General features: G+C 45.9%; 1 protein-coding gene across 5 annotated transcripts in view; it reads left to right on the forward strand.

The window, feature by feature from the left end:
* The window catches only part of ETV6 (ETS variant transcription factor 6), a 315,993-nt gene that overhangs the window by 202,142 nt on the left and 89,812 nt on the right, over positions 1-24,039 (forward strand). The window lies entirely within an intron of this gene.

Raw genomic sequence — 24,039 nt, forward strand, 5'->3', positions numbered from 1 at the left:
AATTTATAGAATAATAGAATTATAGATTATATAACTATATAATAATTCATAGAAATCACAGTTAGGGGCTGGGGAGGAGGGGTGGGTGACAAAAAAAAAAAATGCCAAATTGCAGAGTGACCAGATTCACATCCACTAATGTTTTACATTATCCAAATTTTAATGCTTGATTTTAAGGCATATTCCCTTATCATTTATAAAACATTTATCTTGAGATTCTCTCCATACTTGGTGTTGGAACAATGGAGAATGATCCGGGCTTTCCGTTGGGAAAATAACAATAGCTAGCCCTTACTGCATGCTAACTGCGTGCCAGGCACTGTCCTAAGCACTTTTCCATCTGCTAGCTAATTTAATCCTCATCAGGGCCCTGGAGAAGGTTCTGTTAAGATAAACGAAGTGAGGGGCGCCTGGGTGGCTCAGTCGGTTAAGTGTCCGACTTCGGCTCAGGTCATGATCTCGAGGTTCCTGGGTTTGAGCCCCCGTGGGGCTCTGTGCTGACAGCTCGGAGCCGGGCGCCTGCTTGGGATTCTGTATCTCCCTCTCTCTCTGCCCCTTCCCCGCTTGTGCTTTGTCTCTCTCTCTCTCTCTCTCAAAAATAAATAAACGTTAAAAAAAATTAAAAACGAAAAAAAAGATAAATGAAGCGAACGCATGAGAGGCTTACTTGCTGGTAAGTGAGTGGTGTAGCCCTCCTATTTGCCTAGCTGCTTTGCTTGAACAGCTTTGGGTTGCTCACCACAGGTGCCTGGCCCAGAGGACGTTATGTTCCGGACTGGGCTGGCCAGGGCTGTAGAAGGTGTTTTAGACACAAGCCAAAGGAAGCTAATACAGGCCTCCTCTTCCTTCCACATGCTGTCTCAATTCCAGACCAACAGTAACTCTCTTAAGGGACTCTTAGGTGAGGCGAGGCTCCGAGGACTCCGGTAAATTACTCAAGCTCACACACATGGACAGTGCCAGTCAGAATTCAATCCAAATTAGATTCCGAAGCCAGTGGAATACCTCCCTTCTTCTCTTAATATTACCTTTTGCTCTGTGTCGCCTCTCAGGAGGTGGGAAATAAAGCCAGGGATGAGTGGGTACCTCTACTCACAGTTACTTCGTGTAGCACTGTGTGACCCTTCAGTCTGTTTTCCAGGCATAAGCCTGGCGAATGGCAAATAAAGCCCAGGCAGAACGGCAGCCTTCCCCATTTATGCCTGGAAGATATAACGCTCTCTTTGCATTGGCACCAGAGAACTGTGCCCACCAGCTCTGATTCTTTTCTTCTCCCTTCACTCCCCCCCCCCCAACTTCATCAAGAAGATATGAATGCTGAGATCATCTCAGAGAAATCTAGAATAAATACCATGAGAAAATGGTCCCCCTGGAAGGCATCTTGTTCTCCTGCTGTTTGTAATTGTGAAGAGCTCAGCAACTGGGCAGCTGGATGGGTATAAATATAGCCCAGAGCACTGACGCCCGCTGAATCCTGCTTTCTTAGAAGCACAATGGGAACCCACGGAAATCAGGGAAAGAGCAGTAAAGCCCAGTCAATCAATCAGCCTCCCTCCCTCCCCTCTCCCTTTCTCACTCCCTCTCTCCATCCTTAACCTCAGTGTGGGTGTGAGGATAGAAGCAGCTTTTAAGAGTGCACTTAAAATAGTTCTTGGAACTGGACGCTGGCTAAACTCAAAGACAGGGAAGATGCTACCTCCCAAACCGGCCCCTGTCTGACCTGTAAGCCCAGGACTAGTTTGACCATTCTGGTGGGAAATCTCAGGAGCCTGTGCATCCTCAGCCCAGCTGCTTGGGTACAAGCAACGTTTCTAGCGTGAGCTCCAGGCATTTGGTGCCTCCATATTCAGATATCTTATTCTAACCAGACTCAGCTGCCTAATGCCCGGGGATTAAAAATAGCCTCCCAGTGCTAGCTGCGGAATTGAAGGAGAAATACTCAGGGAGTAGAGAGGTCAGCTTTACTCCGGGCCCCCGATTCTCATACCCGTGGGTTTCATTGCACCTAAGCGTTTAATCCCTTCAGGTTATTTTAGTCTTGTGCTATACCATTGCCTATTTTGTATGGCTGTTTAAGATAAAACGGTCATCCCAGGTTTGTGGGCATTGGTATCATTAGGAGTCTGGATTTTGGCAGGAGAAAGCCATTATTTTGCTTGGTGGTTCCCGGAAACAAATTGTGTCTAGTTATCTTTCCATGCAGACGTCAATGGTATTTGCTATTGATGCATACATTTATTGGTTTTTTTCTTTCCCATTTGGCAGTGAATACTTCACAGAAAAGAATCGTGTCCTCTACTTCCAGTGTAACTGTCCACAAAGCTTAATAAATGGTCTTACATGACTTGCTGTGTTTTGTGACTGTTGAGCTGACCGAAACAGCCATTCTTTAATGTCCACAGCACCCTTCTAGAAGATGGCACAAATGCTGTGTCATTTGCATAACATTCCATTGTTTAAGGTTCCGTGTGCACCAGCGGTCTAAGAGTAATCTGTGTGCATGTGTGTTTTTAATTGTTTCGTTGGATAGGAGCTGCATCTGTGCTTTTTAATTTTTTTTTTTAATTTCTAAGATTGCTTCCTCCAAATTGAACCTCAGAGTGTAATATTTGTAAAAAAAAAATAAGGCAGGAACAGTTAAAGCGGAGTATATTTAAAATATAAATTTAAACACGGATAAACTGAAGAAGGCCTGAGATGGAAGAATGGTAGGCCCGTCGGTTCACCGGTCTCCGGAGCGCCTCAAGCACAGAACCTTCCTCACAAAACATCCTGCCTCCAATTGCTTGTCCTTGGGACCGGAGCCGTGCTAGGAGAGGAACGCCAGCTGTTCTGGCCTTGGTAGGGACTCCAAGGAAATCAGGCCACCGCTTGGAGACTTCACAGAGCCAAAGGGAACACCTTGACTTACAGCCAGGAGCCTTGCAGGTCATAACAGAGTTCTAATGATTGACACCCTGAAAACCATTCACTTGGTACAGGGCCTGGCACATAGTAAGGACTCACCGAATGTTAGCAAATATGCAAAGGGGCATTCCACCCCTATCTCTTCGCTCAACTTCCAAAAGCCTAGAAAAATAACATGGGGACTTCGATCTGCACGGCCACAGCAGCGAGTGCATTCCCTTGGCAGATGATGATCGGACGACCTCGGCCACCTTCTCCCGATTTTTCCATTTGCCCCTGAATCAAGATGCCACTTGGCACGGATGAGCCGCAAACACCTCAGCCTCTGGTTCAGGGACTGTCCCGGAAAGAAGGAGAGCACATCGTATATGAAACTCATTTAAAAAAAAAAACAAACAAAAAAACTAGTTATATAAAGAAAGAAAAGAAAAAACTAAGATACATCCGGGACCAGAGGATAGACTGAGTTGTAGGCTTTTATGTGCACGCCAGAAGGGAAGGGAGAAGAGCCCACCACACTGCATCATCTTCTGCTCCTTGGCCAAGATTCACATCCACCTGTTATGTGCCATTTTCACCTTTGCCCCCTTGTGCACCAGCCCGGTGACACTTACCGTTACCTTTAGCCCTCCCAACCGCCGCAAGCTGGGTGGTGGTATTCCCCCGTCTTCGATGAGGAAACAGACCCTGGAGTGAGGTGACATGTCCAGGCTCTTCAAGGAAGTCAATAGCAGAGAAAGGACTTGAGCCCAGACCTTTTAATTCCCAGCCCCGTGAGTAGGAATAAAAGAGTGGAAACAGCTGTCCAACCCTCCCCGAGTGTTATGAAAAGTGTTGTATTAAAAGCACTGACAGCCCCAGAGGTGACACGAATGTTTCTCCATCGCTCACCACTGAAACCAGAACTGTCGCTGGATACTGTCCGTTCCAGAACCCTCAAGGCACCGAGACTGTGAAGTGACAGCTTTCCTCTCTACAAACTTTCTTTCTTTCTCTCTCTCTCTTTTTTTGTTTTGTTTTGTTTTAAGAAATCGAATAGTGCTGAGGGATCATTTTTTTTCTTTTTTTCTTTTTTTTTTTTTAGTTTATTTTGAGAGAGAGAGAGAGATCATGAGCAGGGGAGGGGCAGAGAGAGAAAGGGACAGAGAATCCCAAGCAGGTTACACACTGTCAGCACAGAGCCCGACACAGGACTCAAACTCACGAACCTGAGCCAAAATCAAGAATCGGATGCTCGACTGATTGAGCCACCCAAGTGCCCCAGGATAATTTCTTGAAATAGGGCTTTACCTCCTTCTTTTTGAGAGGAATTTAGGTGTCCTTTCTTCAGTGAAAGATCCTTTCTGTCCTGTAAGAACCTAGAAATAGTCTGTTGGCCATCCACTGTGATGTTTCCAACAAATCCAAATCATGCCATCAATAAAGCTCAGTTTTTGAGAGGCCATTCGTTCTTTCAAGCACTAATATTTGTATTCATGCAGTGTGCTTAGCACTAGTCCAGGCACTGGGAACAGAATTGAAAGGATACTCTCTTTAAGAAATTCACAGTTCCCAAACTTCAGCTGTGCCCACAGAGTCGAGGCAACTAGGGAAATTTCAGTATCAGGTAACGGGAGGAAGGCCAGGACCACCAGTTGTTGGCGAGTATGGCCGGGAGGCAAGGTGCTGGTAGTTGGGGGTGGGGGGTGTCTAACATGACCTTGGAAACGTGAGCTTAAGGAGCAGACAGCAGAAACCCAGCCATAGCAACTGGGATTCAGCCATAGGACTTGTGTTATGGAGAAGGACTGGAAGATAGGGCTGGGTGGGAAACCCAGATAAGGGACCCCATTACAGCAAAGACTTTTTTTTCCGGGTGACAGAGCAAGGCCCAGTAAAGCCAGCAGTAGTGGTGACTCACTACTGATTCCCTGAACAACTGGTCCCAAGCTTCCTCTTGATAAAGGAGAGGATTGGGCCTGGAGTTTGGGTGGAGCTGGACTTACAGAAAGGGGGTTAAATAAGTCCAGCTGAAAAGATTATGGGGCCCTAGGGGCAGCCAGCCAAGTATCTTACTACAGCTAAAACACATGGAAAATCAGTCGGACCAATGCGATGCACAGCTCTCTCAGGAGAAAGTGGGCATCCCACGTTGGCATAATCTATAGGGAAGGATTTCAGTTCTGTGGGTCTTGAAGACGAAGTTACAAGGTTGCTAGGATACTTAGGCTACAAGATGTTTTTGTGTGATCGCCTAACTTATAGTAGAAACAAAAGAACATTCCCGTAGTCTTTACCACGTAAAGGTTGCAGAAGATGAGCTTTTTTACTTTATTTTTTTTAATTTTTTTAATGTTTATTTTTGAGAGAGAGAGAGCAGGGGAGGGGCAGGGAGAGAGAGGGAGACACAGAATCCGAAGCCGGCTCCAGGCTATGAGCTGTCCGCACAGAGCGGACATGGGGCTCGAACTCACAAACTGCGAGATCATGAGCTGAGGCGAAGTCGGACGCCCAACCGACTGAGCCACCCAGGCGCCCCAGAAGATGAGCTTTTTAACAAATATCCATCAACTATCTGCTATGTGACTCCAAAGACAAATAAGAAGGTAAAATAGTTCTTGCCCTTGAGGAACTTGTCACCTCTTGGGGAGGACAGATGGCTAACCAGCAAATCAGAATATAGGGTGGTTGGGGTTGTGTATCATGTCATTGACCCACAGAGGAGAAGCAGTTGACTTCGGAAAGGAGTAAGTGTTTAAGCTGGGTCGCGAAGGAAAGTAGAAGGAGTCTGAGGAAAGCAAAGAAATGAAGATCAGTTCTAGAAACAAGCAGCAGCTGGTGGCCGGAGCAAAGGGGTGTGATAGAAAATAAAACCGGAAAGATAGACCTGAAGGGCCGGCTGGGCTAAGCTGAAGAATTGAATTTCTCCCCTAGAATCTACGGGGAGCCATTGACGGGTTTCAGGCGGGGAAGCGATACATTCCTTTTCGGGAACTATGTGGAAGGTGGGTTGTAAGAGAGATGTCAGGCCAGTTAGGACGGAGAATGATACTGCTAATGCTCGAGTACTCGCATTTTTTCTCCTGTCGCCCGTTGTGGCTCCAGAATTGTAGACTCGTCTACAGAGAAGCCACACGAGTGTGGAATATCGGCTTGTGAGCCACTCCAGAAAGGGTATGCTGGTGGCTAGGGGTTGGGCAGATTGAAAGGCTTCTTGTCATGAGGGAACAAGTTACATTAGGGCACACGTCTAAGGACGCTGCAGAAAAGTTTAAAGTCTCGGTCACATGGTAGCCATGATGTGTAGAAGAACCAGGATTTCACGGAGCGAAGTTGGCCAAATGCTTTGAAGTTGGCCCCCACCTACCTTCACTCTGAGTCGCAATTAAAATCGGAATGTGGCACAGCTGTGTGAGTGGCACGCACATTCCCACACATGTCAGATCTCTCGGGTCCATTTTGGTAGTATTTGTTTTCCTTTGAGATAGGAGTTGATTCAGTCACACTTTCTTCTCCTGACAATAACTGCATTTTTTTTTTTTCCTGAGGTAGCCTTCCCTCCAACCGTCTCTTGTTGTTCTTACCCAAGACCCGGTATCTGCCAAAACAAATGTATGTGAGTGATAAACGCTGAGAGGAATGTCTGTTGGACCACAGGAAATTTCCTGTTCAGGAAGAGATCTTGGGAACTTCCTGTGGAGGGGTGCATTGTGGGACTTTTGGCTGCAGGCCCTTGACCACAGCTGCAATTAACTAAAGGCGGGGGGGGGGGGGGGAGGGGAGAGGAAGAAGAGGAGACAGCTACCCACAGACATTTTTATCCATGTAGCCTGAGGAGAGAATGGGCTAATACAGGTTAAAATTTTCCAAGTGATCTGAACGTCTCATGCGCACCAAGGTCACTGGTGCCCAGTCTCCTTTACTGCCACCCATCCTTTACGGCATCCCAGATGCTTCCTTAGGCTTCCTAAAAACAAGCACTGTCGCCTTGTCCCCATGAGTCTTCCTGTGCCTCCGGCCCTTGTAAGCCTGTGTGAAGTGTCCACCTCCTCTTGGGCCATACCGACGGGTTGCAATGCCCTGATTATCCTCAGGACCACTCATGGCTACTGGCGTCCACACCTTGGGGTTGGTGACGCGTTCCATCCCGACTCAGGTATGGAAGAGGGAAGAAGTGACACCTTGGCTCTTTGGCTTACCTCTGCCTCAGAAAACATCAAAGAAATGTTACTGAATTATCACAAAAGACTGGGTTAATAATCCAGTTCATAACCACAGTCAAAACCAACAGGACGACCCTGCTTTCTTGTTCTACAGTGCCAGTCAGGAACGAAGTCCCGATGAACGCCTCATGGCCAGACTTCTCTGTGGCTGCATGGCCGAGCCGGGTCCCTCTCTGCGGGGAAGTTTCTGGAGCACTGTGGTAGGCAGGGAAGATGGCAGGACTTGGAAGCCTCCAGGCTGTTTCTAGCTGTGTAACCCCAGGCTGGGGAGAGGGCAAGTTATTTTATCTCTCTGCATTTCAGCTTCTTTGTCTAACTTGGGGAATAAAAAAAAACACTTCCCTTAAATCAGGTAATGTATGGAATAGTGCCTATAACCCAAAGCAGGCGCTGAGAGTTCTACATACATTTTCCTTTGAGTCTATCATCATTACAAACTGGAAATTACTTAGGTGTGGTTCTGGCTAGCGTCAGAGGAAAGGCTTTGAGGGGCCTTTCACCCTCCACTTCTGTGATTTGTACTTAAGGAAGTTTTTTCTGGAGCTTCTACTCTGCATCCAAGTGCCTGTTACTTCCCCACAGCTCCTGCTCGGCGTTTATGGAGTGCGTCTGTGAAGAGCGAGACTGGTGTTTGAGAATCAGTCACAGCTTGGTGGCAGCTTATGCCTGACTATGTCTTAGTCCTTGGGGATCTCCGGCAGGGGTGACCCGCGCCGTTCTCTGGGTCTTGTAGAAGTAGCCTGTCCTCTGTGCATCGCCTGTGTCACTGTCTATGTCTCTCACTCTGCTGTAACACACAGCCCCCATCGGACACAGGGCTGGTTGCTAAGTATGAATTGATTATTGTCCTTACCTGTGTGTCTGTGTCACCCACTAGAAGGTGACTCCTTGAGGACAGGGGCCTTGTCTGCCACCAGGGATGGGCTTAACAGAGGCTTGTGAAATTGAATGCGCTTCATTTTAGGGGAAGGGTTCCCTGGGGGCCTTTAAACGTGGGACTTAAAAGGCATTTATGGTTTTATGTTGTAAAATACTGTACCAACCGGCCTGAAAGTTCTGTATTAAAAATAGTGTCTGTGTGGGGCGCCTGGGTGTCTCCGTTGGTTAAGCGTCCGACCTCGGCTCAGGTCACCGTCTCACGGTCCGTGAGTTCAAGCCCCGCATTGAACTCTGTGATGACATCTCAGAGCCTGGAGCCCGCTTCGGATTCTCTGTCTCTCTCGCTCTCTCAAAAATAAATAATAAAACATTAAAAAAAATGTGAAACTAGTGTCTGTGTGCACTACTGACTGTATTATACCCTGTCATTTGGCCTCTGTGCTCCACTGTCACATTTTTGAGTTTTCATTTGCATGGCTTCCATTTCTTCAGAAATGGGGGGGGGGGTCTATTTTATTTTTATTTTGCCTCTTTTCTACTCTAGAAGCTTGAAATACAGGCCTATTTGCACAGTAGGTCTGGAAACAAAAGGCAGTGGTGTTGCCCCTTGATGGAGTGAGCCCCCAGAATCATCTTGAAAATGGGACTTAAATTTTAAAACGTTCGTCAAGAGTAGGTGACCAGGTGTTTCCCAGAAAGAATGAAAAAGCCAGAGTATCTTGCGGCAAACGTCGTCCGAGTATATAGTCCGCCCTCTGAAGCAGTAAAATTACATCATGGCTTTAAAGATGAAAGCAAAAATAGGGGTGATATAACAGTGAGCCGCAGTCGTTGGAAAGTCGTCCTCACGTATCCCATGTGATTTTGTTTTACGTTATTCTAAGCAGACTCCCCACGTTAGAATGGCAAATATGTGAGCAGAGACATAAATTAACTGGAAGAAAACAAAATAGACCTCTTAACTGACCTTTCTTTCTTTTTTTTTTTTTTAATGTTTTTTATTTATTTTTGAGACAGAGAGAGAGAGAGAGAGACAGAGCATGGTCAGGGGAGGGGCAGAGAGAGAGGGAGACACAGAATCCGAAGCAGGCTCCAGGCTCCGAGCTGTCAGCGCAGAGCCCGACGCGGGGCTCGAACCCACGAACCGTGAGATCACGACCTGAACCAAAGTCGGACGCTTAACCGACTGAGCCACCCAGGCACCCCTTAACTGACCTTTCTTTTTAAAACTCTGACCTTGGTCTTTAGAAGAAAAGGGCAAAAAAAATTTTTTTTAAAGGTACCCTATTTAGTTTCAGAGGCAACTCTATGGGTTATGGCTTAATTAAGCCAGTTTCCGACATTTTGAAAATGTTTCTGGGGCTGGAAAAATAAAAGCTTGTTTAATGAATCTTGATATAGCCAAAAAATTCAGGTAATCAGAATGTTCCATTTCCACAGCTGGTGCTCCCTTTAATTCAGATTGCGTTGACAAAGACGGGGAAATAGAATGGTCCTCCCAGGGAGAGACCTCACCGTTCTGTAGATAACCTACTACCGGGCAGGCTTTTGCTAGAGTGAAAATATTGTTATGGTCAAACTAGTTCGTACTACCCTTGTATTTGTATGAAACCTTAACAGTTTACTAGTGTTAACGTCTATATTAATCTGTCTTGTTTAATCAACACAGGGCCCCATGCTGTTCAGATGGGGAAATAGATTCGGGGAGGCCAGGGCTGGAGGTTGACCAGCAGAACCTGCACTTACATTAGGTCTTATCTCTCCAAGTTCATTCTGACCTGGGGTGAGGCTGCTGGCCAGGAGGTGAATGCCAGCATGTGCCAGTTAGTAAGCAGTTTTCTGACAAATCCAAGGCCAAGGGAAGTGAAATAACTTCTTGGTTCCCCTCCGTTTCTTCCCATGCTGTCTACCCATCAACCCCCTGTTGCCTTCCACCCCTGTTCACACCCACCCTTTCTGCCCACACCACCTCAGCCGCCTCTGCAGTTTCTGTGGGAAGCTAAGGAACTCTTTGTTTGTGCAGTAAGGGTTTCCTCACAGGAAATTTCCTGTGATGGAAACTCCGGGGAAACTTCCTGTTGGTTAGGACACTGCAGGGGGCTGATAACGTGAACCACTTAAACCTCCAAACCTCAGCTGCCGAGAAGGATGGGATGGCCCTTCCCTGCTTTCTCCGAGCCTGGGAGGGCATGAAACTACAAGCGTACAGAAGCATCAAGAGGTTCGGGCACATGTTCCAGAAGCTAAAAGCTTATGCCTGTGATCAGCAGGTTCTTCTAGAAGATCAGCTCTCATGGTTCAGTGGGCTACTCGGGTTTCTAACAAGCCTGGTACCTGCAGGGCCATTCTGTATGGAAGTATTAGGAGGACTCTGGAAAGTGTCTTAAGGTTCTGGATTTAATTCTTTCTATATCACTTTAAAACATGTTTCTGTTACTCTTCAATGTTATATGTTTATGAGTGCTGCAAACATTTATTTTCAGCTGTCACTTAGGGACTGGGAATTGTAACCAGTCTTATCATTGGCAGACACAGTTGACTATGTTACGTGATGTGATTTGCTTAACACCAAGCGTAAGTCATCTGGGGTGTGTACCACAGGGCGACCAGTCTTGAGCCACAGCACAAAATTATCCAATAAGCTTTATGTTTGCTTGACCTACTCTGTACCTAGAGTGGAATATTTTGTTGTTTGCTGGCATTTGAACAGAGGTAATTATTCCTAAATCATCTCTTCGGGTTGAACTTAGCTTTGAGTATCTCCAGTGTTGGGAATTCTGTAGGTTCTCCTGAGCAGCTCTCTTAGCCCAAACTCAAGTTTGGCCTCCTACTTAGCCTGAATTTTCCTTAGTGACCTCTAGACCCATTACTATTCATCCTGCCCTTGTTGTACAATAAAAATAATTGACCCCTGACCTCTTTCTGATTTCGTATCGGTAGACGGTTACTTGAAAGATGTATCTTAATCACTGGATTTGCCCCAACGCAGTCCATTCCTCTACAAGTTTCTTACTAGGTATTGTCTTCCTGGTTTAGGTGCTAATGTGGCCTTCATTTCTAAAGTGCACTAGATTCGATGCAAGTTTCTACCAGTCTCACCTCCCAAAACTTCTGCCACAAGCGGGTGCTCTTGCTTGCTTGCTTTGTAGGAATGATCATTCTAGCACTTGAATAAATCATTCGCGCATACTTTCAGGTGGGGTATTGTGGCTGTATTCTTGGTCCACATTGCAAACTAGGGAAGCATACAAGAAATTACAGTTAGCCAGGAAGAAATTTGTAGCTGATAAGAAGCCTGTCCCTTAAACTCCTGGAAGACAGAAACCATTGTTCATCTTTGTATACACAATATTTTGTCATTGTTTTGCATGTAGTCTCCATACATGTTGGTTGAATGACTGAGTCCTAAAAGTCAAAAGAACAGGTTTTTGGATTTATTTTGTTCTTAGAATGTGTAAGAGTTGCAAATTTTTGGAATTTATTTGTGAGGACAAGCTGTCCTCATGAATTGAGTATTGATCTTCAAAATGGCGAGTCACCGGGGCGCCTGGGTGGCGCAGTCGGTTAAGCGTCCGACTTCAGCCAGGTCACGGTCTCGCGGTCCGTGAGTTAGAGCCCCGCGTCAGGCTCTGGGCTGTTGGCTCAGAGCCTGGAGCCTGTTTCCGATTCTGTGTCTCCCTCTCTCTCTGCCCCTCCCCCATTCATGCTCTGTCTCTCTCTGTCCCAAAAATAAATAAACGTTGAAAAAAAAAATTTTTTTTAAAAAACAAAATGGCGAGTCACCAATAATGAATGATGCTGCCTATAATATACTTACAAAATCTAGGGAAAATACCTTTGTAAAAATGCCTTGGAATAAGCTTTAAATATGGAACTCCAAACCAGTGATTTAATTTGGGACGATCAGAAGAAAAACAGGGCCTATCTAAGTGTCTTGCAGTATGACTTACTTCTGATTTTATATCTGATTTATTATTATAGAATGGGATTAGCCGGAATGTGTCATAGAGACTGTCACTATAAACACCAATTAGCACCATTTGTCTACGTAAGAATAATTGCCATTTTCAACCTGCTCTCGCTTTAAAATAGATCACAGTGACGTCATAATATCTATAGACTGAACCAAGATGATATTATCAGTAGCAGAAGTGCATCATGGTCTTCGTCAAGGGGACTTTCTGCTAAGGATCCTTATCTTTTCTGGAAGTCTAGTTAGTGTACTAGAAGGACCGGGGCTGTGGAATCTCACACTAATTTCTAGTTCTCCTTTTGCTGTTCAGTTCATTCTCTCAACAGATAATTTATTATATGACTACTAAGTATATATATGGGGTACTAAGTACATATCAGCGACCAAGACAGACATGCCCCTGCCTTCGTGTTGCTTACAACGTCATAGGGGAGATTGAGGCTGACCAGGAGTTAACCCCAGCCATACAGTGCACTCCCCACACAACAAGGAGAGTACTCTGTTGTAAAATAGAAGCCACGTGGTGCCATTTCGCTGCTGCAGAACCTCCAGTGGCTTCTAGTTACATTTAGAAATATTCTGAATTCTCAGTGTGAACCACCAGGTCCCGTTTGATCCAGACCCCGTCAACCTCTCTAACCTCATCCTGTGCTACCTTTTGTTCTGTTCGTTTCTCTTTAGCCAGACGGGTCTTGCTATTCTTAGAACTCTCTACGATAGCTCTTTCCAAAACCGCACCTTCCCTCGTTCCCCTTCCCCTTTACCTTGTACCGTTTTCCTCCATAGCACTTTCCGCCACTTGTAATTTTTTAAAAAGTTGGATGGCAACTCTTAGATATTTATTCAAAACGTTGGCCGTCCCGTGTGCACAGGTGGGGCTTGATGCCTGTTGAGTCCAACTCCGGTGGTTCAGTTGGTTGATAATTTGGCCATCTCGTGGGAGGCCCCAGAAGTCTTTTCGAGGAAGTGAGTTTGCCCCAGAAGAAATCCTGTGGTCTCCTGCTTGTAAGGAACCAAGCTGGGAAGAGGCTTGAGCTTTTATCATTCATTACGCAGATTTCCACTGCATTCCCCTCTATTCTCCTAATCCTTGATCTCTGCTGGACCGGGTACTCTGACTCAACCTGATTCAAGCAAGCAAATGTTCTGTCATTTACTAGGAGCGGCAGCCGCTGAACTGAGGAGAGTGGAACAGACTCACACCACAGATCCTTTTATCGGTAGCCTCTCCTGCTCTCCTCCTGCTTTCAGAGGACCTTGGAACCTCTAGTTTCTGAAGTTTTGGGGGATTGTCAGGAAGAAGGAGCCTGTTTCTTAGTGGTGTCTCCCCCTGCGGGCAGGTGGGGTCTAGCTGTTCCGCTCTGCCAGATCAGATACGCGTCTTTCATCTGCGTCCCCTCCAGAACTTTGTGCACCTCTCTCCACAGCCTTCTCCCATCCTCTCTCTCTATGGGTTTGTACCTTTCTTATTCCTCTGCTGTGGTTTAGCCGCACCTGGGACAGAAGCAGGGATAGACACACACATGACTCACGCGTATAGTTACCCTTGAGGGGGAGGGCACTGATGCGGCACCACGGGGTGCTTTGAAAGCCTAAGACACAGGAACTCGGTCTAGTCTACAGCGTACATGTAAGAGGCAACTTAAAAACTCAGTGGGAGTTAACTGGGTAAAGAGGAGGTAGGATTGTCTCTGGGAAGGGGAAATGGGGTGTGCGAAAGCCCTGAGACTAGAAGATTTGGTCTTCCAAGGATGGAAACCCAGGCAACTGACGTTTGGTGAATTTGCTATGGAAAACCACGACAAGGGGAAAAGCTGGTGAGGTAGCCTGAGCCCATCATGTTAGAGAGTCTGGTCTGGGTCCCAAGAGCAGCGAGCGGCCATGACTGTTAGCTGTGTAGCCTTGGACATCACAGAATCTTGGCTCTTCTTTTGTAAACCAGGCACATAACCTCGACCTCATAGAGTAGTAAGCACTAAATGGCGTTATGTATATACTATGTCAACTTAGAGTCGTCATACTTGTTGGCTGAATTTGATCTTTGGGGACATGACATGTCACTGTAGCCCCTCAGTAGAACAGTGCAATCAGAATGTCAGGTTGAGAAATAATCTTCCGAAATCAAGTAAGTGGAAGGAATCAAGTGACAACCAGTTGAGTGGTCCTGTTCTGGGTCCCAAAAGTCCAATAACAGAAGAGTTTCAATTATCCACACTCCAGACGAAGGTAGACTTGTAAGATGGTATAAAGTTGAAAAGGTAACAATTTGAGGGGTGCCTGGGTGGCTCAATCGCTTGAGCGTCTGACTCTTGGTTTTGGCTCCGGTCAGATTCTCGTGGTTTGTGAGTTCGAGCCCTGCTTCAGGCTCTGTGCTCACAGTGCAGAGCCTACTTGGGATTCTCTCTTTCCCTCTCTCTCTGCCCCTCCCCTGCTCATGACGTCTCTCTCTCTCTCTCTGTCTCTCTCTCCTCCTCCTCTCTCTCTCAAAATAAATAAATAAATAAACTTAAAAAAAAAAAGATAAGAATTTGATAGTATTCCAGCTGTGCTCCGAAACTAATACTGCGTGAAGATCCATTAAGCTTATCAGTTGGTAGCTGGAGACTATAGAGGAAGCAGGCACCAAAGAAAGGTGGCGGATGGCTCTACCCATCTTTGTCCTATGCCACAGTTGATGACGAAGCAGCTGTCTTAGGTGTTCATGTAAAAAAGTTCCCTGTGCTCGGCAACGTACTAAACACGATAGGTAATAGATGAGGCTCTTGTCCTGAAGGATCTTTTAAGCTGTAATACATTTTCACATGAGTTGTATCATCTTTATTATTTTAAAGCATTGGCCGGAGAGTTGCGCCTTCAGTGCAAGGATAAATTAACAAGTTTCAGGGCTCTGATCTTAACAACACATGTACATGGGTGTTCGTCCTGCCTGTTGCTAGCCAGCACCAGAGAGACTGATGAGCTCAACTCTGTGAACTCACCCTTTGAGCCTGGAAATCAGCCTTCACTCATGACTTGACATTTCTGAACACGCTGATCACTTCTTAAAGGAAAGCAGTGATGCTTAATAGTCACTTGATGATATCCCACCAGTTAAGTCAATAAGGAGAATTGTCATGTCGGCCAGTGGTATTAAATTTCTAGAATCTGTTCTGGGTTTTAAAGACGCAGGCAGAGGGGCGCCTGGGTGGCGCATTCGGTTAAGCGTCCGACTTCAGCCAGGTCACGATCTCGCGGTCCGTGAGTTCGAGCCCCGCGTCGGGCTCTGGGCTGATGGCTCAGAGCCTGGAGCCTGTTTCCGATTCTGTGTCTCCCTCTCTCTCTGTCCCTCCCCCGTTCATGCTCTGTCTCTCTCTGTCCCAAAAATAAATAAAAAACGTTGAAACAAAAAATTTAAAGACGCAGGCAGCTTCTAAAGCCCACCGATTTAAGATTGCCAGGTGAGTTTTGGCTATAACGTTATCTATAAATAGGCAGCGTGGTTCCCATGCGATTGATGTAGTTGATGTAATTGTGTCGCCTTTTACAGCTCAGTAGAAATTACTTGTAGTTGCGAATTGTAGTAGAAGCAGGCATCTACTTCGTTTTGATCTTAAAGAATCTCAAGGAAAATAAATGCACACCAGGGAGTCTGTGGATTTTGATAGCTTATTTCAAACATCATTTTTTAGTAAGCACATGCCGAAATGTGTAGTGGTAGAGAAAATTGGTAGAGTGAAGAAAAGCACAGACAGATTCACGTGGGCTTTCGATGAACATGTATATGGCTGGGCTTCCGGTTAGGAAACAGTGGCTCTGGGTGGAGCCTCTAAGTTTGCAGGGCTCATGAGGCATGAGCGGGAGAGGCTCAAGGCTCTTAGGTTGACAGCTATACCTCGAAACTGCAGAAATGAAAAGTTTTTCATTCCTGAGCCTGGTGGAAGGTGGATGAGAAGGAAAAGACTGTCACGTAGTAAAATAATATGTAAAGAATAACCAAATGATCCGCATTAGGTTTTGCTCACTGGCAGGCAGGAACGTATCATATTTAAAAAGGGGTGTCTTTACCTAAACGTACCTATGTAAACCAACTACCTTCCCAACGAAACAGGATGCACCTGTCTAGAGGTATCTTTGTTACTAGAGCAATGGATATTTTATTGGGCTGACAGATTTTATTTCCGTTTTAGAAAACATAATGGTAATTGGTATCAAATCGCCTTTTCTCTTGCCCCAAGAAGTGTTGCAAAAACAGGACTCACTTCGTGAACTTGAGAAACCAGTTATTTGACCTACATTTTTCGGTACCTTAGCACATTCTTCCAAAGTAATAAGGGCACGTATTTTTCCCTTTCATACCCTGCAGCCCCGTTCCCCAATTATCATCGGTGATAGGCCCACCCATAAAGCAATGGAAGGGTCGTGAAAGAGAAACATAAAATTCACTTGAAAAAGAGTACCTATAAGGCATTCCTAGAATGTTCAATATGAGTCATTTTTTTTTGGCAGCGAAGTTAATTGTCCTCAAACATTTGATCACAGGGATGGCATGCCGTAGTTGGGTCCAAGATCTCCTCTATGGGACAGGTGCAAGGGGAACGGAATCCGGCCACAGAGACCACTGTTGCCATATGAGTAACTGCAGCTTTAACACGAATTTTGTATTTTTCTCTACAATTCCCATCACGCCACCCCCACCCACCCGCCACCCGTTTCCCCCCTAGGATACAATGAGAAGAGAAAAGGACCTGACAAAGTTTGCTAGAAAGCTACACTAAAGAGGATAATAGCAGGCAGTAAGGTATGAAGAGAAAATAATAGAAGAGTGTAGGTGGGATGTGGTGATTTATAATAAGAAATATATATTTGGTCTTTGTCCCCATTTCTGGCATAGAACTGAAACGCTGGAATTTCGTAAATGATGAGGGAGATGGCTTCTTTTGTTAAGGCAATGAGGTGAGGTGACTTCCGGAAGCGCAGAAGGATGGGAGCTGGTTGCCAGTGGAGCCACCCATGTGATTAGAGGTTCGGAACTTTCTGTTCCACCCCCAGCCCTCGCGAGATCAGTGACCAGCGTCCAATGACTGAACCAGTCTGACCGATGAAGCAAAGCCTCCATAAGGGGCGCCTGGGTGGCTCAGTTAGTGAAACGTCTGACTCCTGGTTTTTGGCTTAGGTCATCATCTCATGGTTTCGTGAGTTCCGAGCCCCTCGTAGGGCTCTGTGCTGATGGTGCGGAGCCTGCTTGCGATTCTCTGTCTCCGCCTCTCCCCTGCTCACACCGTCTGTCTCAAGATAAATAAATAAACTTAAAAAAAAATTTTTTTTAAAACCTAGAAGAGGGTTGAGAGAGATTCCAGGTTGGTGAACACATGAAGGTGCTGGGAGAAAAGTCCTCCTGGAAAGGTCACAGGAGCTCCTTCCCCCTTCCCCATACAGTGTCCTACTGGCTGTCCCTCAGTTATATCCTTTTATAATAAACCAGTGATCTAGTAAGTAAAATGTTTCCTGAGTTCTGTGAATGGCTCTTGCAAATTAATCGAACCAAGGAAGGGAGGGGGTTGCGGGAACCTGCGATTTTGTAGCCAGTTGGTCAGAAGCATAGGTAGTAACTTAGGCTGGTGACTCACATCTGAAGTGAGGTCAGAGGGTAGTCTCGTAGGACTGAGCCCTCAACCTGTGGAGTCTGATGCTATCTTTGGGTAAATGGGGCCAGAATGGAGTTGAATTCTTGGACACCCTACTGGTGCCCAGAGAATAGCTTGGTGTTGTGTCAGAAGTACCTTCCCCCACCCCGACCCCACCAACACACAAGTTGGAATTGGGTCAGGGTAGCCGAAAGAGCAGGGCACCCACAAAAACGAAGGAGTGCTGAGAAGAGGCAGGATGAATAGAGAAATGTGGTTTCAGGAAATCATGCATAGCTGGATGATCTACTTAAAAATGTCAGGAAGTGGGTGAAAGAGAGGCTGTAGGTAAAGGGATGACAGAATTTGTAATGGTCAGCAAGGAAGCAGGAGTGGATAAGAAGGAGGAAGACAGTACAGTAGAACGAGAAGGAAAGACACAAAATGGACATAGGAGAGATACTGAAGACATGTGAAGGAAAAAGCAGAAAAGAAGATGAAAGAGGGGAGGAATGAAAATAAATAAAATGAGAATTAAATTTCTGATTTGTTCATCCATAGCTATGTAAGAAGTATGTAGTCAACTATTGATTTTCTGTCTAATGAAGAGAGTGATATGGATAACCCAAAATAATGGATCCTTTCCAAACCATTAATACATTTGGACTTGGGCTACATTTTAATAATTACATTGAAGTATATATTTGACTGTGTGTGTGTGTGTGTGTGTGTGTGTGTGTATTGTTTTAAATTTTTTTCGTAAAACAGAAACCACAAGATACATAGTTGATTGAGGAGAACCAGCTCTTTATCCCTACTGTAGTTCCTTTCTGCTTCTTCCTTTGAGCTAGGAGAGGTCCACACCTGCAGACGTCCCTTAGTCTATAATTAGGCCACATCCCCACCCACCACCCTGCATAAAACCCTAATCTGAAAAATTTCCTGAAATCTGGGGAGGAAGTAGAGCGTCTTACTTAAAGACTTCAGTGAGCTGAGCCTGAGCGTGGGTGGTGAACCCCAAACCTCTTCTGGTTCCTTCTGGACTGCGGTGCTCCAGAGAGAGAATTAACATAGAGCTTGAAATTGATGTTAAGGCACCTTGTCTCAAGTAGAAAACCCTTGCGGGTAAACCCGTGAAGAAAACACTGCTTTACTTCAGCGCGCAAAAGACCAGTAACTCAAACACGTTTTCGAAGACCTATAAAGAGCTGGGGGTGCTTAGGAGTGAAGGGTACATGTGTGAGTGGCCGTGTCTTTATCAGTGACTCGATAGCTCAGAGCCAAGCATCTTTGTGCCACAAACCATAGTTTCTCAATGTCCCAGAGGGAAGGAAAGCGTAAGCATGAATTAATATAAGACAAGTCACAGTAAAACAAAAATACCACTTGTGTCTTGAGATGCTAGTTGGCAAGACCCAATCTAAAACATACATGACTGTCACCATTAGAAAGATCCACACATTGGGTTTTCCTTTCTCTTTCTGATTAGGATTAACCTGGAAAAATGGACTGCGTCCACCTTTAATAACCTACACCTTCTAGAAGATTAGAAGTTGTTATTTTTTTTTCTTTGATGCTGCTTTTATAGATGTATAGTAGGACTTCTGAGGTTAGATGGACATTCCAGGTTATGTAGTCTATGCCTCCTAGATGCAGGCATTCTACCTGTGGCATGGCTGAGTGACAGCCACACGCCTTCTGCCCGGACACTTCTGTGGATGTGACCTCAACTGTCTCTGAGGCCGTCTTGCCATTTTTAAATAACACCAGTTGTCAGAAAGTTCTTTAAACTCTTAGATATGTGACATTTTTTTTAAGTTTATTTATTTACTTTGAGAGATAGCACAAGCCGGGGAGGAACAGAGAGACAGGGGGAGAGGGAAAGAGAAAGAGAGAGAGAGAGAAAGAATCCCAAGCAGTTTCCACACTGTCAGCACAGAGCCCAGTATAGGGCTCGAACCCATAAACACCGAGATCATAACCTGTGCTGAAATCAAGAGTTGGATGCTTAACTGACTGAGCCACCCAAGCATCCCAGATGCATGGTATTTATTAAATCATCCATCACTGTAGGACAACAAGTAATTGGTACCCTATGTTTTTTGTTCTCCAGCTCTGACCATTGCCCAGGTATCATTTATAATAGGAGTCCAACCTCGATCAGTCTTTCTGCTTCTACCTCATGCTCTGGTTATATCTAGATTATGGGACTCATTTAGAATCTAACTAAAAATGAGAAATCCTCTGTTTCTACAAATATAAATCTTGGCAATCAATAGAAAAAGGAAAGGAGGTTTAGCAAAAACTGATGATAATTCCAAGAAGGCAGTATCTTTTGGAACATTCTATGGTGACCCCACCACTGGAGCTATCTGCTTACCTCTGGTTGCAGAATTTCCAGAAAAGACTTGCTGCCTTCAGAATACTTTTGGGCCCTTCCTTTTGTGCTTGGATTTCTACCCTTCGTGGTTTATTCCTTCAGCATGGATTTTTGTAAAAAAAAAAAAAAAAAAAAAAATGCCGATAGTCCGGGAGATGGACCATTAAGCTCTGGGTGGTCATTGCACTTAAGTGTTAATCATTTTTATATCTCTTCCTAGAAGTGTGTTTTAATGGCATGGAGGAGGGTGCAGAACTGAGAGGAAACAGGGACGTGTGGTTCACTAGGCACAGGTTTCTGGGTGGAAAAAAAGAAAAGGGGAGCATTTCTGTGTGCTTGCGGAAGACCCAGCACTTTTGCGTGTCCAATTTTCACAGCAATCCCTGTGAGTTGAGATCTGCCTTTTACAGATGAGGAAGTTGAAGACAGGAGATGAAGAGGCGTCCCACCCAGGCCGTAGCTAGTCAGGGACACGACTGGGGTTTCTTTACACCCCAGCCGCCTGATCTGAAGCCTGCGCTCTCTTATTATTCCGTGACACCTGTGCCGTCATCAGAGGGACAAAGCACAAGGAACTGGAACCCTGAGAGGAAATTTGCCTACTTCAGAATTTTGCGCGAGGCTAACCCTGTCTAAAAGCGTCACTTTGAAATCCGGTGCATGTGGCAGTAAAAATGTCCTAATGCCAACTGATTTTAAGCCGTGGAGTTACTCTACCTAAAATTCATAAGACACTGTGAAATAATTTGCAACGAGGTATTTGTTCACAAGGAGACTTTCTCCACTTGTTCCGAGTGCTTTTTATTGCTTCCTTATACGTTATCATAGATTTTCATCCCTTCGTGGAGTAACGGACGGTGTTCACACTCTAAATGTGAATCTTGCACCGGAAAGCCGGTGAAGACCAATTGTGAGGTCCCTTCCATCCCTGATTCCTTGCAGTATTTTGGTCTGACGCTGTTACACTAAATCCTAGGTCCCCTTAGGGAATGACGCGGGTATAATCCTCAGGTGTCCCCCCCCCACCACCACCACCGCATTTGCAACCAATGCAGCAAAGCCCCTTTAACCCCCTCCTCTCATGGCTACTCACTCACTCAAATACATGTAACGCTTGTCCAGGATTATTTCCTGCCCCTCGTCTGGCACTTTTGGGAGAGCTTTGGGGGTACACAGTCTTCAGGTGAATTACTCCATCATCGAGAGAGGATCTTCTGGAAGGCAGGTCTGTTCTCCCCCACTCAGTATTCTTTCACAGCAACCACAAAACCACACTTTCTCTATTAAGTACACATTCCTGGGACTATAACAAAAGGCTTCTGTGAGCTTGAAAGCAGCAGGGGAGGGTACAACATGAAGGACTGAAGATTTAAAGGGTTTCATTTCTTCCTTGCCGGAGACCGTATTGTGTTTGAATGCAGTTTGGAATCTGTTTCTCTACCACAAGGGGAAAGAGAAATCTGCCCTAAAGCTGCACAGGGACCCCGACTGGTCTTTATTCTCATAGCTTAGTGATTTCCTGCCACCCCAGCCGAGTGAGCGAGCAAGCAGGCACAGGGGCTCCCTGACAGTCATAGGGGGGCCCCAGGAAGCCCGGCTGGGAGCCCATGGGGACTGGGCTCTGAGCCCACAGCCTCAGTTCACCGCTGTGAACGTCTTCCCTTTGCTGAGTGGCTACCCAGCCAGGCAGTTTTCTCTAGCCCGAGCCCGCAGCCACAGCTATCCTGCCCTCCCAGGATGGTGGATTCATTGTTTTCGAAGTGGTGCAAGGAATCAGAATTTTCCATCCTTCCCAACCGGGGAGAGTTGAGTTCTACAAAGAAAGTAACCAAGTGAGCTCAGCCGGTTGAGCGTCCGCCTTCGGCTCAGGTCGTGATCTCACGGTTCGTGGGTTCGAGCCCCACATTGGGCTCGCTGCTGTCAGCGCAGGGTCGGCTTCCGATCTGTCCCCCTCTCTCTCTCTGCCCCTCCCCTGCTCACACTATCTCTCTCTTTCTCAGAAATAAATAAAAACATTTTAGAAATTGAAAAACAAAAAATAAAAGACCCTTAAAAAAAGAGAGAGAGAGAAAGTAATGAGCTTTAAAAAGAAAGTCCCCTGGGGCGCCTGGGTGGCTCTGTTGGTTAAGCATCCGACTTTGGCTCAGGTCATGATCTCTCGCGGTTCGTGGGGTCGAGCCCCGTGTGGGGTTCCGTGCTGATGGCTCAGAGCCTGGAGCCTGTTTCGGATTCTGTGTCTCCCTCTCTCTGCCCCTCCCGGCTTGCGCTCTGTCTCTTGTCTCAAAAATAAATAAAAAATCGAAGGAAAAAAAAAAGTCCCATTCCCTCCCTTCCGCTTCCAGCCCACCCCCAAGGGCACACCGTCCTATTCTGCATTTGAGGGAAACCTCCTTCTCTGCCGGATCGCGCCAGGCGCTGAGAACAGCGGGCTTGGCTGTGCCACCAAAGCTCTTGTTTTCTCCGTAGCAGAGTTAATGTGGCCATGACTCAGAATTGTGGGACCCCAGACACCAAGGAAGTGAACTAACGTCTTTTCAGCTCACGGTGGACGCATAGTCCACAGAATAGGTTTCATGCTCTAATGAAACAGCACAGAAACTCTGTCCTTGGTGGCTAAGGGGTGTGTGGTGAGATGCTGCTCCCTCCCTCTCCTGCCGTCTCCCCTTCCTTGCCCCCTCTTTTTTTTCTTTCTTCATGTCCAAGCTGAGAACTCTAATTCCAGCCCAAATTCCTTTGAGCAAAGGTCCTCCTGAACCATGACCTTGAAAAGATTTCCTCTTGTGATATGCCCATCCAGACTCGCATGTTGTTCCCTGGATGTAGGAAAGGCTGGAGAAATCTTCCACTCCATTTAAGGAGAGCCTGTATGGTTAGTGGGTAGGGCCTCAGGCACAGGATTGCGACAGCAATAATGCAAAGAGAGACGCCTGCAAAATAAAAACTTAATAACGAAGAGCATCGTACAATTATATAGCACCTGTTTTTAAAAAAAAAGACAAAATTCAACTGAGTAGATTTAGAGATGAAATTGGCTTTGTTCAGTGATTCATGAGTTGGACGGCATCCCATGTAGCAGATAGAAAGGAGTTCCGAGAGCAGTACAAAATGGAAGGCTCTTACAGCCAGAAGGGGGCAGAAAAAGGAAGTTTCTGTCTAAGAGTGGGTTGTTTCAGCAAGGCTACCTTCCTCTGGGGGAAGGCTGAGGGTCTGTCGAGCAGAGTACCTCACTGGTGCTGACCAGATCGTTCCAGACGGACTGGTTAAAAGTCACAGTCCTGGGCGAGGCCGAAACTGCAATTAAGTCCTGGTTTGCTGTCGGGGGTGCAATTGACTATATTGGAGCCCTGCTGTTCCTCTTTTTTTTTTTTTTTAAATGTTTCCCCCGTTTTGATCAGACTCTCCCCCTGAGAGATGTGATGAAAATGTAAGGCATCCGTGCCCGTCTCAGCTGCCTCTCTGTAGTTCTTGTGGCTTTTACTGATCCTCTGTATCATCTTCACAGGTCAGGGTATTTTTTTTTGTTGAATCTCTGTGATTCGCACAGGTCACAGGTTCAGGTTCACATTCTTTGAGCCCGTCATTCTCTTGGTTGCTTTGACTTTCCAGTCGGAGGGAGATCATTGGCCTGGTGGGTAGCAGCTGCAAACATGCATTTAAAGCTTTTGAGAAGGTACAGCGTGCCAGTGTGACCGCAAAGAGTTTGATAAGCTGGATAATTCGCGGCGTTTGGAGCACACTTCAGAGCCATGGGCTCTGAGACCCAAACCAATACAAGTCAAGGAAGTCAAAGAAAGGTTTTGTTGAAGTTCCCTCTTACAGTCATGTGGCTTGCTTAGGGACCTTATGTGATTGAGTTGCATTGTCCCCGGAAGTATTAATTTAGGTATAGCAGGTAGTATTTGCCACAGCACAGACACCTCCTTGCTCTACTAAAAAATAATCAAGGGCTAGCCTATTATCAAGAACAATTTTGGTTGGGGAGCCTAAGGATTTGGGGAGGCAGGGGCAGCTATTGTCTTAGCAGTGGATTCTGAAATATTTTCAAGAGTCAAGGGAAGGTTCCTGATCGTATTCCCATTTATATCTACTCCTGGG

This window comes from Felis catus, chromosome B4 (assembly GCF_018350175.1).
Source record: "Felis catus isolate Fca126 chromosome B4, F.catus_Fca126_mat1.0, whole genome shotgun sequence".
NCBI lineage: Eukaryota > Metazoa > Chordata > Mammalia > Carnivora > Felidae > Felis > Felis catus.